The 5664-nt window shown below is 55.0% G+C and overlaps 1 pseudogene; it reads right to left on the bottom strand.

Moving 5' to 3' along the window:
* Nucleotides 1-1658: 1658 nt before the first annotated feature.
* Nucleotides 1659-3742, bottom strand: LOC136514021 (protein IQ-domain 26-like; annotated as a pseudogene).
* Nucleotides 3743-5664: the final 1922 nt, after the last annotated feature.

Raw genomic sequence — 5664 nt, 5'->3', positions numbered from 1 at the left:
AAACCTAGGTCATCTGAGCTTTGAAGAAGAAAGAGTCAAGATCAAAACAAGAGTCAGCAAAATCTGATTTACCTTGCCTTTCCTTGAAAGCATTCCATAGGATGAGAACCTTTTTCTGAGTGGTTGGAAACTGAATTACGAAAAGGAGTTTTTAGGAAGGTGGTTAAGTTTTTTCCTATGCTTATTGGTTGCATTGGCATGGAAAAACTTTGTACCATCATCCCCCAAGCTTTGCCCATATGTCTCCAGAAAGTTTTTTTATTGTTTCAAAAGAGAGACCAACTTTTCTCTTAGGAGTTCTCTAAAGTTCCATTCCGGTGTGTGTTGTATAAGAGATTAAGGCCCTGTTCGCTTATCTTATAATCCGTCTTTTTCAGTTTATTTTTTCAGCCGGAACAGTATTTTTCTCTCATAACAAACCAGTTAAAATAGTATTTTGGTTTGTTTTTTCAGCGAAGCGAACGGGGCCTAAAGCCCCTTCTTAATATAGTTGTACACAAGTATGCTACGTGTTTGGAAAAAAAGCGCTTCAATAGAGCTTGGACGGTACGTAAATGCTATGTTTTTTTCTACTATTTTTATGTTTAAATGTTTTTCCACGGAACATGTCTCTAAAATTCATGGACCCCGCACTGATAACACTCATCTTTCAAGCATTGCCTTAGGGCCTGTTTGGTTTCCCCTAATAAGTTTAGCTACGTCACTTTAGCTACTAAACTGCCAAACAAACTAACTAAAAAGGGACTAAAATAGTTCAGTCACACTAGTCATCCAAGAGTAGCTAAAAGTGGGCTAAAGTGCTCAGTGGACAAGGGATGCCCCTCATTATTGTTGGTCTCCCACTCTGATTTGTGCATTTATTAGGGATAGTTTGGTCTTTGTTGAACTGTTTTAATGGCCTTTAGTCACTTTTAGTCACTAGAACCAAATATAGGTAACTAAAGTTTAATCATTAGTTTTAGTAACTAAGGGCCTCTTTGGCATGGCTTATGCCGGCTTCGGCTTCATATATTTTGCGCAAATCGAGTCACTGTAGCGTGAAGCCGTTTTGTAAGCCAGGGTTAAAATGAACTAGAAGTCGAAAAAAGCAGTTTTTCTGGCTTCACCGGCTTTGGCTTCACCGGTGAAGCCATTTTGAATGAGTCGCGCCAAAGGGGCTTAAGTTTTAGTCATGGGAAACAAAGGGCCTTAGTTTTGCATGGGACAATAGACTATCAAGCACAAATGCCATTCAATGCTACAAACAAAAACGATATGGTGGTGGCATAGGCACTTGGGCTGATTTGTGGCCAAGTTTAGGGAATGCCATACTGAGGTAGGAACTGGACTGTAGAGTAGAGGTTGTTTGTCTAGGTGACATGAAGGTCCATACGAAATGAATTTACAGTTTCTTCATTCATGGTGAGTGCCCTAAGATTGGTATTCATTACTAGCTTTGCAGAAACAGTTCACTTAATGCTCTGAACCAACAAAGAAAGCCATTAAGAATACAATCCAAGAACTGCATGAATAAGAGCAAGAATTTACATGCCAAGTGCAGTATGAATCAAATTTTCCTCATACACTTTGTTGGCCACTGATTAAAAAGAAAAAGAAAAAAAACACTAGTCGCATGATTGATCACATTGCAAAAACAAAAACAAGAAAAAGAAAAGGGACGAGAACTCGCAAGAACACATGAAAACGCATTCTTATTGCTAATTACTCCTCCAAAGTTCTCGTCGTCTTGTTGGCATTTCCAATCAATGGAGCTTGCTGATCGGTCGTCACCAGTCACCACCTCCTCTGCAAGAACGCCAGCCGGTCGTTCTCGACGCCGGCAACCTCCAACGAGCGGTCCATGCGGCCAACGACGGCCGTCCTGAAGCTGAACGCCTCCTGCGCGCGGGCGCCGCACCCGCGCTGCATGCCCACGACGCCGCTCAGGCTCGCGCGGGACGACTCCACGACGACCACCTCGCTGAGCGGCACCCGCTTCCGCGCTCCGCCGCCGCCGCCGCAGCAGGCGAGCTCGGGCCGCTGCTTCGGCGTGCTCTGGGACCGCACCTTGGCCTCCGACGCCTGCGTGCTCGACATGTAGTTCGGGCAGCCGTGGAGCGACGGCGAGTAGTAGCCCGCGACGGACTTGGTCGGGGTGGCCGGCTGCGTGCGCCTGCAGCTGCAGGTACCGCGGCGTGCTCTGCGCCGTGGCCGGGCGGGCCTTCTCCAGCGCGCACCAGTCGTAGTCCGGGAACTGGCGCGAGGTCGGCACGGCGATGCGCGGCGGGCCCCCGGCCGGCGGACAGGTAGCACGGCAGCGGCGAGGACGACGCGGGGTTGGCGGCGCACCACTCCTCGCCGCCGCTGCTGCCGCCGCCGGCGTCGAGCAGCGGGGAGCTGGCGCGGCGCGATGACGACGAGCGCGACTTGGGGCGGCCCGGGTCCACCTCCACGATCTTGGGGCTCCGGTCGTAGCCGTACGACGAGGACTCGACGCTCGTCGACAGCCGCCGGCTGCTGTACGCCGCCACGCCGCCGTGCTCGCTCCGCGTGTCGTCCGCGTACCGCTCTTGCTGCCCGCCGGACGGACGGACGTCAAGAAACAGCGAGGATATAAGTATACGAGAGTGAGCATGAATGAACGAGTAGCCAAAGGCGTGTCAGTACCAGCGAGTAGCGCGGGCGGACGGGCGGCGGGTGGTGGAGGTGCGGGAGTGCGGCGGCGACGCCGGCGCGTCTGGCGCGCACGGCGGCCTGCGCGCGGACGAGCGCCTGCATGCTCTGCAGCGTGGCGGCCGCCTGCCTGCGCACGAGGTAGCCGCGCACCAGCGCCTGCAGCTTCACGAGCGCCTTGAGCGCGCGCAACGCCTTCTTCGCCTGCGTGCGTAGAAACGATGCGGTTACTTACAGCAAGAACCAACAGTGGTACGAAACAGAGCAGAGCAGCCGCTCCGTACGAATGCACGAACATGTCGAGGCAGGGCAGCGACACAACACTGTTGGATTCCATTCGATCACAGGGTGTGGATAAGGAGAGAGAAAAAAAAGGTTCCTGCGGATCGATCCTTACCAAGAATCCCCGGAACGCCGTCTGGATCCTGACGGCGGCGGCGGAGCTTCCTCCAGCGGCGGCGAGGACGCCGGGCGGCGGCGCGCGCCCCTTCCTGGTGAGTCGCACGACGGCGACGGCCGCCTGCGCCGCGGCCACCGCCGCGTCGGCCGCGGCGGCGGTGGCGGCGGCCACGGCGATGGAGTGCTTGCTCTGCTCTCGCTCCCGGTCCGTCTCGGCGCACGCGGCGGACCTGTGCCACGCGGCCTCCGCGGCGCGCGCGATCGCCGCGTTGCCCGCGCCGGCCGAGACGACTGCAGCGGCCGCGGCCGCGGCCGCCGCCTCCGCCGAGTCCCGCGACGACTTGCCAAAGCTCCAGCGCTTGGCGCTGGCCGGCGGAGGCGGAGGCGGAGGCTGGTCCTGCTGGTGCTGGCGCCTCTGGTGGTCTTTGGTGGTGGTCTGCTCCTTCTTACCCAGGATGCTGCGGAACCAGCACGCCGCCTTGCCCATCGCCGGACGGACCTGGCAGCTGGTGGCCTGGCCGGGCGAGAGGATAGGTGACACGGCGGTTAGAGTGAGTTAGATAGAGGCGGTGAGTTTTTGAATAAGAGAGGGAAGCCGGGGGAGTGGCCGCGGGGTGGAAATAAAAAGGAGAAGAGACCGAGATGAGGTGAGCGGCCGGACCATTAGCGGACAAAGCGAAGCATGGGCCTCTCTCTCTCTCTCTCTCTCTCATCGCCATTAAATTAATGAAACGGAAACGGATGCATCTCAATAAATAAGATTACAGTTTGGGAGTAGTAGCGTGAAGAGGGAGAGACGAGGGGGAGGGGGAGGGGGAGGGGGAGGGGGAGGGGGACTCGAGGTTCGAAAAGGGACAGCGTCAGCCCAAAAAGACGCAAACGAGAAAGGGCCGGGGTGCGAGAAAGAAGAGGACGACGATCAGTTTGGGAGCAACAGGTGTAGACCGCATTTTTGGAAACAAGAAGACCAGCATGCATGACCGAGACACGGGAAGGGGCCGGCCGGGGTGATGATCTCTGCGCAATACCAAAATGACTCCTTTACCCTCGCATAGAAAGAGAGAGGGAGAGGTGAACGAAGAAGAAGAAGAAAAAAAATCGCAGCTTTAGAGAATCTCTCGCATTATCCTGTTTCAGAGGTTCACAGTGGGAGTACGTGGTGTGGTGGTGCCCTGCCCCCGGCAGAGCCCAAGTTGGTGGAGCCAGGGCAGGGAACGAGACGGGATCGATGCGGCCATCGAATGGGACAAGGCGTCTACGCGAGCATGATCCTGGTGATGTACAGTACGCACCGATCCATGCAAGTGTAGTAGAATGCAAAAGACATAGGAACGGATAAGGAGAGGAGGAAGAGCTAGGCAGCTAGTGAGCGGTGAGTGACCACCTCGGGATGGAGACGAAGGAACTCGCCGGCGGCTAGCTGAGCCTGCAACGGGGGGCCGGAGCCGGGTCGGCGGGACACGGACGCGATATCGGAATCAATCTGGCAGGGCGGGGGATCGATCGATCAGCTTTCGATCTCTCATGTCTCCACCTCACTCACCGGACGCTGCTGGGCTTTTCGAGCTTGCTGCTGCATGCGACGGGTACGACGACGATCGACGAGACCACCGGCCTGCCTGCATGCCATCCACTCCCGTGAGCGGCGCGGCGCGGCGCCTTGACCTGCAGGCTGCAGCAGCCACGCACTACCACTCCATCTCCATGCATGCATTCACGATCGGATCGGATCGGAACCGAATCCGAGCTACCTAAGCAGTAGCTGTAGCTGGGCACAGCGAGAAAAAGGCTACGCTGCTACACAGGCAGCGGCAAAGCAAGACGGAGGAGGATCTGGTAGGTCTTCACCTCGCACGGACGCCTCCTCACGTACGGTCGGAGACGATGCCAACTTGCCAAGCTAGCCGGAGTGCTGTACTACGCTTGCAGCCAGTGAGCACGAGCAGGGCACAGCATGCATGGCAGATGCAGATGCAGATGCACAGCAGGAGCCGAGGCTACTAGTGGGCGCATGCATAGGCTTGCAAATGAATCGCGGATAGGCAACCCCGAGCAGGGCTGGACCAAAAACTCAAGATCGTTAGCTCGTTCGGCTCATGGCTGGCTCGATTCGGCTCGGCTCAACTTGACTCGTTACGATAACGAGCCGAGCCGAGATAAGATTTTAGCTCGTTAGCTATAATGAGCCAACTCGAGCCAGCTCACGAGCCGCTCGCGGCTAAACGAGCCAAACTTTCAGGAAAAAAAAAGTCTCAAAACTTATATTAGTTTTTGTATTACTTCATGTCTTGCACTTTACAATTGACTGGTAACTGGTCTAGACCCTAAGAATTAACTGGTAACTGGTCTAGATGCATTTCTTTTATATTATTATTATTCTCAAACTTTAGATAAATGCAAATATTATATTTTGTGTATTTTTTATACCTGGCTCGCGAGCTTAACGAGCCAGCTCGAGTTTTTAACGAGCCGAGCCGAGCTGGCTTTCTGGCTCATTAGGATAACAAGCCGAGTCGAGCTAGCTCGTTATCTTAACGAGCTAGAACGAGCCGAGCCGAGCCGAGCCGAGCCGAGCCGAGCTACCTCCTTATCCCGCCTTAACCCCGACGAGAG

Source organism: Miscanthus floridulus, chromosome 16 (genome assembly GCF_019320115.1).
Source record: "Miscanthus floridulus cultivar M001 chromosome 16, ASM1932011v1, whole genome shotgun sequence".
Lineage (NCBI taxonomy): Eukaryota > Viridiplantae > Streptophyta > Magnoliopsida > Poales > Poaceae > Miscanthus > Miscanthus floridulus.
Note: the sequence above shows the minus strand (reverse complement) of the source record. Positions and strands in the feature narration are given on the sequence as shown.